General features: G+C 43.3%; 1 long non-coding RNA gene across 1 annotated transcript in view; it reads right to left on the bottom strand.

Moving 5' to 3' along the window:
• Positions 1 to 4,772: 4,772 nt before the first annotated feature.
• Positions 4,773 to 12,177, bottom strand: part of LOC125121229 (uncharacterized) — a 50,104-nt gene continuing 42,699 nt past the window's right edge. Inside the window, exon 3 of the long non-coding RNA XR_007133409.1 lies at positions 4,773 to 5,199. This is a non-coding gene — a long non-coding RNA (uncharacterized LOC125121229). The remainder of the gene's footprint in view (positions 5,200 to 12,177) is intronic.

The raw sequence follows: 12,177 nt of genomic DNA on the forward strand, positions 1-12,177 counted from the left end.
CCTGGCTTTGGACAGGTCCCCACCTCCCCAAGCCTCTGTGACCTTGTCCTTTGGTGGTAACCATATGCCAAGTGGATAAGTGTTATGAGCATGAAAAGGGAGAGCACAGTGCCTGGTGCTTAGTATGCCATGACTGCTCAAATGTCTGTCTTTGCTGCTGCAGAGAGGGCAGTGGTGCTGCCTAATCCATTGTTGAGATGGGGTGACCCCTGAGTCTCTTGTTTTTAAAAAGCTTATCAAGTGACTCTGATGTATAGCTACATTTGGGGACCATGAACCTAAACTAGACTCTCTTATGAGAGGGGACAAGATTCCAGAAAGTGGAGGCAGAGCAGGGGCAGGGATGTGTCCAAGGTCAGCACCATGAATAAGGGTTGGAGCCAAGGTGAGATGTACAGAGCCAAGTGTTGGAAGGGACCTTCCATGTCACCACACCAACAACATACCTGGTGTTCAAATCCCACCAAATATTTGATAAGCCTGACTACTCTTTATTCTTCTTCTAGTTCTATTCATACAAATAAGGTCTGATTACATTCTCATTATAAAATAATCACCCAAAGAAAGAATCCCCCTTGATGTCTGTCCAGCCTCCCCCCAAGTGGTATTGGGTTCTCCTGTGTATCCTTTCAGAACTTTTTATGGGTGTTCAATTATTTTTTATTTTATTTTGAGGGTACATGAAGGACTTTACAAAGATTATGCTATTAGGATTATTCTCAAGTTAATATTAAACCTGACTTCTCTGTCTACATTAGCTGATGGGGGAGGTCACTAACTGGGGTAGGATCCTATTCAGTCACAGCCACAGCAGTAGCCACACTGACACTCCATTTGGGAAACATTCCGTGTGTCTCAAGACCAGGCACTGGGCATTAATCAAAGTTCTCTGAGTTATGCTAAACTCAGTTTCCTAAGGTTCTTGCCTGCATTTCTCCATCTCATTCATCAGGATGTCCTGAGAGTCCATGTCAATTACTTTATGGAAACTTAGATCTATTATATTTGTTGTGTTTCTTGGATCACCTTTTCAGTAAACTTGTCAAAGAGTGCTGATTTGACACTAAGCTTATTATGACTTACTATGGCTTATTAGGACTCAGCTATTCCTTGTAAAGCTATCTTGAGGCCTGATGATCACCATGCCATTTTCCAATTGCTAATAAATCATGAATTTAATTGCTCATACTGCAATCCCTCCCTGGATCAATATCAGGATCATGAATATATAATATTTCTATTATCATTCAAGTTTTCTCATCTCCACAATCCTCCCAAGATCACCACTAGCTGTTTGGTGATTTTCTTTGCCAGGAGCTCTCAGGACCCAGGGTATAGATCTTAGGAAACTGAACTAAGGTCAGGGTTCTGACTTCCCCACTCCACCACAGCTGTGCCACCAGCTCATAGCACTTTTTTTCCTTCTAGTCTGAAGTTCACTTTCCTGGCCTCAGAAGAAATCAATAGTAGACAACATTCATTTCCTCTTCATCCCCTGACATCAATGAGAGGGGTACTGGGAATGTCATGGGCCTTGGGAATCAGACAGAGGTTTTGTTCAAATCCCAGCTCTACCACTGTTCAGCTCTGTGACCTGGGGAAAGTTGTTGAACCTTGCTAATCCTTGCTCTCCAGTTCTGTAAAATGGGCAGAACTGGTTTAAGACTAGGAATAATGTACTTACTCAATGAATGATAGTTACAATTATCATTATCATCCCAACTGGCTTGAGCAACCATCTCTTGGGGCTAAGAAGGCACACTTTTCTCACAAGTTAAGCCACTCACCAAAGCAATCAGCCATCACCTGCCTAGGTCCTCCTCAGCCTGGATTCTCTGCTGTTGTGACTGATGGAGAACAGAGATGAAGTTCTGAGCTTCTATAACAAACACCAAGAGGAAAACAAAGTAACTCTGAGCTCTCTGGGGTAGAGGGCCATTCTCCTCCTGAGTCCTTTTGTGGCAGCTGCTCCCCTAGTGCCAGGATGGGGGATGCTATGATTGGCCCAGTGTTTCTTACTTAACCCCCTTCACTTTCTGTTCACCATGGAGAAGACTCTGGCCCCAGCTCACCTCAAATACTGTTCTCTTTCATGGACTTGATGAGGTCTTTGCCACTGTGTAGTCCAACTCCTTTCCAAATGCAGAAACTGAGGCTCAGAGGGGGTGATCTAATCAAGGTTCTTCAAAAATTTAGTTGTGGATCTGATGCTAGCACCCAGGAATTCTGGGGCACCGTCTCTTCCTCTGAGCTCACTCCCCTTTCATCTGGCTCCTCATAGCTGACAGGGAGCTCTTCTTAAGCCTAAAGGCTTTAAGCAAACCAATCTCTATCACTTGCCCCTGCTCCTCCTTCTTCATGCTCCCAAGGGTGTGCTGGGAGATTAGCCTCTGCATCAAGAAACCTGTCTCTGCTGTGTGACCTTGGGCAAGTCACTGTCTCTCTTTGGGCCTCTGTCTAATGAGGATGTTGGAACACCTGATCTCCAAAGGTATTTCCACTCTGATAGTCTCAAACTCTGTGCAGGTGAGCTCCAACCCTCAGGTCTCAATGATACCCAGATTCACTTGAGCCCATACTGACAGGTGAGCTTTCCCATCCAGTCTTGAATGCAGGCTTCATATCCCGATCACTGAGCCTAAGGGATTCGAGGCAGGCATGAAGACCCCTTAATGCAATGATGGGTGTACCACGAGGCTGTACTGCAATCAACAAACCAAACCCTCTCCAACACAGAGTTTAGTTGGAAAGACTCCATCCTTGCTGGAGTCCCATGAATCCACCACTCAGTTCCCTTTAAACAACCTGGGCTCTTTTGGGGAACTCTCAGGAAGGCCATTCTAGAACTGGGGCTCCCTAGGCATGGCCAGCATTGGGTCTTTAGCTGTTCAGAGCCAATTCTGAAAGATGGCCCCAGCCCACGTGCTCACACAAATCTCTTCGGGCATCATCCAACACTGCCCCCCTCCCAGCCCCCTACTCCCACCCCTCCTGATCAGCGTTTGGAAAGGAACAGAGGCAGCTCCTCCCTGGGCCCAAGAGACTCCCTGCCTAGGAAGCCATATCCCGCCAGCACCTCCCGTGCTCCCCCAGGGCCACACCTGCAGAGGGATGATAAGGGAATTGGATTCTCCAGCAACACCAGAGGCACAGTCCAAAGATCCAGAATATTTAGCTGTGTTTACCCGCAATAATCAGCTTCTCAAAGACGTGTCACTGGGCAGCTCTTGCTACATTGATTATGCTGCCTCATATTTTTGGCCCCCGGGGGCAAACAGCTCTGATTAATATTTCACAACACAGGTTTTTTTTTTTTTTTTAATATTCCTTTCTTCATGTTGTTGCCTTTCTCTCTCTCTCTTTTTTTTTTTTTTTTCTTCCTCCCGAGCCCCTGAGAGCCTGATAGAGAGACACGGAATATTTTACCGTCTCTTGTGTCTGCCTGCTCCAGTAATCAGCGGACTCAATCACGCTTGCAGTGTTTTTATGAATTAATAACAGGCACTTTGGAGGGCTAGCGGGGGAGGCAGGAAATGCAATCTATGGAAGCTTAATGAGCGCCGTGGGGAACAGCTACCTCGCTGCCTCCAACCTTGCCATGCCACGCTCTAAATCATCCTTTCTGAGATTACCCACTTCCAGAACAGCCTCGACAGCTTGTGTGGGGCTCCTGCATGGCCCTCTGTCCCTGCCAGGCCCTCCCAAAAACAGGGATCTGGGAGAGGCAGCCGAAGCACATCTCCATTTTAATTTGAAAAAAGAAAAGGAGCAAAGGGATCTGGCTTTAGCCAGAGAAACCGCCCCGCCCTGCAGGCTCTCGGCATCTGTTGCTTTTCAACCTGGGTGAGAAGGGGTGAGGGCAGGGCAGGGAAGATGGGCAGGTGGCCCGGGCAGGCCCCCCTAGGGAGACACAATCCAGAGCATAGGGAGGCCTTACTCCCTATGGGTCTAGAAATCTGTTCTTGTTGGGGTTCTCCAGGACTAGATTCTAAAGGGCTAGTTGATGCCACTGAAAGTCCCAAGGACTTGAGCTGTATGTCGTGATTAAAAAATATCTAGTCCATCACAGCCTGATGTATAGTCCCACTGTGCATGATCAAGCCACAGTTCACACCACATAACCGTCATCACTCTAGTTTGACTACCCTCAAGCCCTGTTCATGAGACCCATCCACTGACCATGAACTTGGATGGTAGGGAAAAGTCAATGGCTACAGAAGTTTCTAAGTATTTACTCTCAACTCTCTTGTATTCTGGTAACAAACAGTTCAGTTCACACATAAGCTCTGATCCTTATACCACACTGTGAGCAGTGCCAATCCAAACTTGAATGCCACATTCTTAATGCCACCACATTTGCAAAGGGAAACATAATCACCAAGTAATCCAAGACCATGTGGCCAGGGTCAGAGTCATCTTTACCAACAGAACGATGGGTAGTCAGAACTTTTTTTTTTTTTTTGCTTTTTAGGGCCGAACTCGTGGCATATGAAAGTTCTCAGGCTAGGGGTCGAATTGGAGCTACAGCTGCCAGCCTACACCACAGCCACGGCAACGCCAGATCTGAGCCACGTCTGCAACCTACACCACAGCTCTCGGCAATGATGGATCTTTAGCCCACTGAGCGAGGCCAGGGATCAAACCCACATCCTTGTGGATTGGAGTCAGTTTCGTTAACCACTGAGCCATGAAGGGAACTCCTGGGTAGTCAGATTGGAATTGGAAAGCTGTATGGGAAGCAAGATATGTTTATTTTTCTTCTCTTTCTCTCTTTCACTTTTTATTTTGGCAAATGTCATCTATACAAAAATAGAATAGCATAATGAGCCAGCACATGCCCAACACTGCGCGTCAGTTATTACGTTAAATGTTTGTAACCTTACCTTCTCCATAAGGACAGGTCTCCCCCCACCAGGTGCCATGTATCCAGGATGCTGGGAAACCAATGAGTTCCCCCCACAAGCTGCCCTCTTTAGAGGTACCATGCAGCCCATTCTCTTCTGGGGGCCCAGGCTTCCCCCTGGCATCACCCCTCCCCCATCATTCTCCCTGAAGGACGCCCTGGCCATGCAGGTGGGAGAGACCCTTCAATCACGTGTTCTCAGATACTCAGCTGTGCCTCCACCGTGGGAGATGACTGGTCTCTTTCACTACATTTTGCATCTTCCTTATTCATTCCCATGTGGTAACTTCTAGGACCTGGAAAACCAGAAAGCAAGAGCTTAGGAGCGTTGTACATTACACCTGGGGCTCAGAGGCACCTGCTTGAGATCTGCACGTCCATCTCTATATGCAGCTGTTAGAAGTAGCAGGAGAACTGGCCAATCTCTTGGTCCCTGCCTGGTCTGCACCATGGAGCTCCAAACACAGCAAGACCTGCGTCTGCACTCAGGGGCTCACCGTCCAGTGTTAAGAGTGCCTGGGACTGTGGAAGAGCAAACACCAATCACCTGGGGATATGGTGTGTCACCCCTTCGTGAACCAGCTACTGGGGAGGAAACACAGAGACGATGCTTAGATGATGATGCGGGAGGAGAATAGAGGGAGAGACTGGGAGAGAGAAGAGGGGGAGATAGGTGAAGGGTAAGACAGAAATACATGAACACATACACAAACCACTCAATGTGCAGAGGCATGTTAGAGAGCCAGAGCTAGGGGTAGGTGACAAAGCAAGAGGGGCAAGTCGGGTGGGAGTGAACACGGAGACTTAGGTCCCACTGGACTCTGTCGCGTGGAAGGGTGGGGCTCAGCAAGGTCCCAGGGCCCCACCTTGCACACATGTCATAACAGTTCTTAAGAGTACAGCTCACTAACCATGTTCACACAAAACTGAAGATCCCGATGAACAAACAGCACCCCTGTGTCAGCCACTCTCCTCTCACAAGGGAGCACTGCTTTTTGCCGAAACTCCTCCCCAAACCGCCTTCGACCAAAGCCAGGTGTTCTTGGGAGACTTGAGCTTGCTGTTAGTTATTTTCAGTATTATTATACTTGTACCCTAAAAGGGGACTGCAGACTAGCAGTATCGGCATCACCGGGACGCCTGTGAGAAATTCGGGTTCTCAGGCCCCTGTCCTGTCCCCTGAATCAGAATCTGCATTCTCCATCCCCAGGTCGTGGGCGGCATCAAGGGTAAGAAGCGCCGCTCTACAGCACTCTTGGGGACCCCTTCCCGGAACACCAACTTCTCTTTATCGCTTCCCCACCCCCTCCGCTGGTTTGCTGCCAGCCTGGAGAAGTCCATCTCTTCAGCCATGCTCTCAGGGACTAGGAGATAATGGCTTCATATTGATGTCTCCCAAATGCATTTTAGTGAAAATGTCTTAAAGATCTAAAAGCCTTTAACATCCTAGGGAATGTATTTCTAATGATACAATTTCAGGCCCCTTGACAAGCCTTGACAAAAGATATTTCTAGGTAGGAAAGAGGCCTTCCTGACATCGCTTAAATTCTGTCATGTAATAAAAACTGGTATTTGTATGGCATCTTAATTTTACAAACTGTGTTTATTCCATCTCTCCTTTAATGCTTCTACCACCTGAAAGACAAGCAAGGCAGCTTTTAGGATCCCTATGTTATGGGGCGGAAACTTGAGCTCAGAGAGGTTAAGAGACTGTGGTGCCTGTGGCCACCCAGCTGCAGAGAAGCTGAGGCAGGCACAGACCCCCAGGTCACCTCCCCCAACCTTGGGCTCTGTCTGGACAGGGCCACACGAATAAGACAATCCTGCAAGAAAAAACTGTGTGCAAACTGAGGTTTGCTTACTTTTTTTTTTTTACACTTAGAATCCCATCTCAAAAGCACAGGAGTCAAATGTCCAGTTCAGCGGTACTATTTCCCTTAGGCTCTCACCCCTAAACTAGGAGGTAGGCAACGGGGGTGCCCAAGATCCAGCCCCTGCCCTTGGGAGCTAGAATGTTAGGGTTTCATTTTTTAAAAAATCCTTCCAAGGAGCAGAAATGTGTTCTCACATTACAGCACCACACAAAAACGAACACAAAAGAATTTTATTTTTCCCGAATAAAGTAGAAATCTCTCTTCTCTTAAAAATGATCAACTCAGCTCCCAGTTCCCCCTCCCCCACTTGCAGCTAACAGGTGTTTCCCAGGATGCCTCTGGCCTACTGCTTGCACAGAGGACATGGGTTCCTAGAGTGATGGATCAGCAGCTTTCACAACTCAGCCTAAGTGTTCCTGGTGCCAAATCTAACCTCTACAAAACACGAAACCTCTTTTGTTTTTTTTCAGCAACACATTTGAATAAGCTTTTCTCAAATTGGATTTAAGGTGGTTTCACTTCCCTCTGCTCTTCTTCTAATCAAAAATTACCTTTTCTGTGTCCCATTTCCTCTGAGCCCTCTAGATAATTTAAGCTAGTTTTTACGAACCACTTTGCAGGTAAAAGGATTTAACCAATATTAGTATTTTACTTTTCCCCAAGAAAATATACCTTTCTAAACTCATCACTGGCCCAATCCAGCATTTTTCACCAAATGTATGTCTACAGAGGTCTAGTGAGGGCTTGATGAAAATGCCTTCCTGGTCAGTAGGGTTGGGAACTCCTGGAGGCTAGAAGCCCTGCCCCATCCCACCTTGGATCATTAGCATGTTAAAGGCTCTGAGAAGTCCTGCAAGGTAGAAAATTCTACATTTATTTAAAGTTTTATTTTTTTATTTTTTCTTCACATTTATGGTTTTTTTCTATTAGAGCTGGTTTACAGTGTTCTTTCAATTTTTGCTGTACAGCAAAGTGACCCAGTCATACATATACATACATTCTTTTTCTCACATTATCCTCCATCATGTTCCATCACAAGTGACTAGATATAGTTCCCTGTGCTATACAGCAGAATCTCATTGCTTATCTATGTCAAAGGTAATAGTTTGCATCTATTAAACCCAGACTCCCAGTCCATCCCACTCCCACCGCTTCCCCCTTGGCAACCACAAGCCTTTTCTCCAAATCCATGAACTTCTTTTCTGTGGAAAGGTTAATTTGTGCTGCATTTTATATTCCAGATGTTGGTGATATCATATGGTATTTGTCTTTCTCTTTCTGACTTACTTCACTTAGTATGAGAGTGTCTAGTCCTATCCATGTTGCTGCAAATGGCATTATTTTGTTCTTTTTTATAGCTGAGTAGTATTCCATTGTGTATATATCACATCTTCTGAATCCATTCATCTGTGGATGGACATTTAGGTTGTTTCCATGTCATGGCTATTGTGAATAGTGCTGCAATGAACATATGGGTGCATGTATCTTTTTCAAGGAAAGTTTTGTCCAGATACATGCCCAAGAGTGGGATTGCTAGGTCATATGGTAGCTCTATATTTAGTTTTCTGAGGTACCTCCATACTGTTTCCCATAGTGGTTGTACCAATTTACATTCCCACCAAGGGTACCCTTTCTCCACACCCTCTCCAGCATTCGTTATTTGTAGACTTACTAATTCCCATTCTGACAGGAGTGAGGTGATACCTCATTGTAGTTTTGATTTGCATTTCTCTGATAATTAGTGATGTTGAGCATTTTTTCATGTGCTTGTCAGCCATCTGCATGTTTTCTTCGGAGAAATGTCTATTCAGGTCTTCTGCCCATTTTTTAATTGGGTTGTTGGTTTCTTGGCTGTTGAGTTGTATAAGTTGTTTGTATATTTTATAGATTAAGCCCTTGTCAGTTGCATCTTTTGCACCTATTTTGTCCCATTCTGTAGGTTGTCTTTTTTTTCTTTTTTATGGTTTCCTTTGCTGTGCAAAAGCTTGTCAGTTTGATTAGGTCCCATTGGGTTTTTGGTTTTTTTTTTTTTTTGCTTTTATTTCTGTTGCCTTGGGGGATTGACCTAAAAAAACATTAATATGGTTGATGTCAGAGAATGTTTTGCCTATGTTCTCTTCTAGAAGTTCGATGGTGTCTTGTCTTATGTTTCAGTCTTTAAGCCATTTTGAGTTTATTTTTGTGCATGGTGTGAGGATGTGTTCCAATTTCACTGATTTACATGCAGCTGTTCAGTTTTCCCAGCACCACTTGCTTTCACCTCCTTAGTAAGGTTTTTTCCTAGGTATTTAATTTTGGGGGGTGCTATTTTAAAAGGTATTCTCTTTTTGTATTTCTTTTCAAGACTGTCTTTTTCCCATTTAACATTCTTGCCTCCTTTGTCGAAGATTAATTGACCGTAGGTATCTGGGTTTATTTCTGAGTTCTCTATTCTGTTCCATTGGTCTGTATGTCTGTTTTGGTAACAGTACCACACCGTCTTGATGATTGCGGCTTTGTAATAGTGCCTGAAGTCTGGGAGAGTTATGCTTCCTGCTTGGTTTTTCTTCCTCAGGATTGCTTTGGCAATTCTAGGTCTTTTACAGTTCCATATAAATTTTGAGGTTGTTTGTTGTAGTTCTGTGAAAACTGTCATGGGTAATTTGATAGGGATTGCACTGAATCTGTAGACTGCTTTGGGTAGTATGGCGATGTTTTAATGATACTAATTCTCCCAACCCAGGAGCATAGGGTATCTTCCCATTTCTTTGAATCCTGTTTAATTTCCTTGATTAATGTTCTATAGTTCTAAGTATATAAGTCTTTCACCTCCTTAGTAAAGTTTATTCCTAGGTATTTAATTTTGGGGGGGTGTGATTTTAAAAGGTTTTCTCCTTTTGTATTCCTTTGCTAATATTTCATTGTTAGTATACAGAAATGAAACCCATTTCTGAATATTAATCTTGTATCCTGCTACTTTGCTGAATTTGTTGATCAGTTTGAGTAGTTTTTGCATGGAGTCCTTAGGGTTTTCTATATATAGTATCATGTCATTGCACAAAGTAACAATTTTACCTCTTCTTTTCCAATTTGGATACCTTTTATTTCTTTTGTTTGTTTGATTTCTGTGTCTAGGACTATGCTGAATAAAAGTGGTAAGAGTGGGGCATCCTCGTCTTATTCCAGATTTTAGCAGGAAGTCTTTCCTCCATTAAGCACTATATTTTCTGTGGGTCAGTCATGAATAGGGATTTAAAGGCAGCAAGAGAAACACAAAGCATTAATTATAAGGGAACCTCCATAAGACTATCAGCTGATTTCTCTACTAAACACTACAGGCCAGAAGAGAGTGGCGAGATATATTCAGAGTTATAAAAGGGAAAAATTTGCAGCCTAGAATACTCTACCCAGCAAGAATATCATTTAAAATAGAAGGAGAAATAAAGAATTTCTCCAACAAACAAAAACTAAGAGTAGAGCAATACTAAAACCCATTCTAAAAGAAATCCTGAAAGGGCTTCTCTAAATAAAAAACAAGTATGAAGGAATAGGATGGAGGAAATCACAATTTGAAAGCAATCACTTAAATAAGCCAGTATACAGATCTAAAAGGAAAAAAAAAAACTATTGTAAAAGTGACAATAAACACAAGGAACAGCAAAAGGACAAACATGAAGATATTAAAAAAGGACTTCAAAATCGCAGAATGTGGGGAAGGAAAGTAAGAAAATCTAGACTCTTTTTAGAATGTGTTTGAGCCTATATGACTAATAGGCTAGAGCAAGCAGATATAGGAAGGGGTTAACATACTTGAAAAACAGGGCAACCACAAATCAAAACCAAGCATTATATCTGCAAAAACTAAAAAGAGGACACAAGCATAAAATAAAAGGAAATCATCTAACCAAAAAAAAAAGAAGAAGAAAGAAACAAAGGAGAAACTTAGAATCACTGGAAAACAATGTTTAAAATGGCAATAAATACATATTTATCAATAATTACCTTAAATGCTAATAGACTGAATGCTCCAATCAAAAGACATAGAGCAGCAGATTGGATAAAAAAGCAAGAGCCTACAAAATGCTGTCTGCAAGAGACTCACCTTAGGGCAAAGGACACATATAAATTGAAAGTGAGGGGATGGGAAAAGATATTTCATGCCATGGAAAAGACAGGAAAGCAGGAGTTGCAATACTCATATCAGACAAAATAGACTTTAAAATGAAGGCCATAAAGAAAGTCAAAGAAGGACACTATTTAATGATAAAAGGACCCATTCAAGAAGAGGATATTACAATCGTCAATATATATGCCCCTAGTATAGGAGCACCCAGATATCTACAACAAATACTATCAGACGTAAAAGGAGAAATTGATGGGAATACAATAATAGCAGGAGACTTTAACACCCCACTCACATCAATGGACAGATCCTCTAGACAGAAAATCTATAAGGCAATGGAGATGCTAATGACACAATAGAAAAGACTTAATTGACATTTTCAGAACATTACATCCAAAAAAAATCAGACCATACATTCTTTTCAAGTGCACGTGGAACATTCTCAAGGATTGACCACATACTGGGGCACAAAACTAACCTCAACAAATTTAAGAGTATGGAAGTTATTTCAAGTATCTTCTCTGACCACAATGGTGTGAAACTACACATCAACCACAGGAAAAGAAATGAGGAAAAACTGACTACTTGGAGACTAAACAACATGCTACTGGACTTCCCATTGTGGCTCAGAGGAAACGAATCTGACTAGTAACTGTGAGGACTCGGGTTTGATCCCTGGCTTTGCTCAGTGGGTTAAGGATCTGGCATTGCCATGAGCTATGGTGTAGGTTGCAGATTCGGGTAGGATCTGGCAGTGCTGTGGCTGCGGCAGCAGCTACAGCTCCGATTAGACCCCTAGCCTGGAACACTTCATATGCCAAAGGTGCAGCCCTAAAAAAAAAAAAAAAAAAAAAGACAACAACATGCCACTAAAAAACCAATGGGTCAATGAGGAAATAAAAAAAAGAAATTTAAAAATACCTCAAAACAAATGATAATGAAGGCACAATTCAAAATCTATGAGATGCCACAAAAGCAGTGCTTAGAGGGAAATTCATAGTGATACAGGCCTTCCATCATGGCTCAGTGGAAACGAATCTGACTAGGAACCATGAGGTTGTGGTTTCAATCCCTGGTCTTGCTCAGTGGGTTAAGGGTCTGGTGTTGCCATGAGTTGTGGTGTAGGTCATGCAGCTTGGATCTGGCACTGCCATGGCTGTAGCTCCAATTAGACCCCTAGCCTGGGAACCTCCAGATGCCACAGGTGCAGCCCTAAAAAGCAAAAAAAAAAAAAAAAAAAAAGAAGAAAAATTTCAAATCGACAATTTAACCACTATCTAAAAGAATTAGAAAAGGAA

This window comes from Phacochoerus africanus, chromosome 2 (assembly GCF_016906955.1).
Source record: "Phacochoerus africanus isolate WHEZ1 chromosome 2, ROS_Pafr_v1, whole genome shotgun sequence".
In the NCBI taxonomy this organism is placed as follows: domain Eukaryota; kingdom Metazoa; phylum Chordata; class Mammalia; order Artiodactyla; family Suidae; genus Phacochoerus; species Phacochoerus africanus.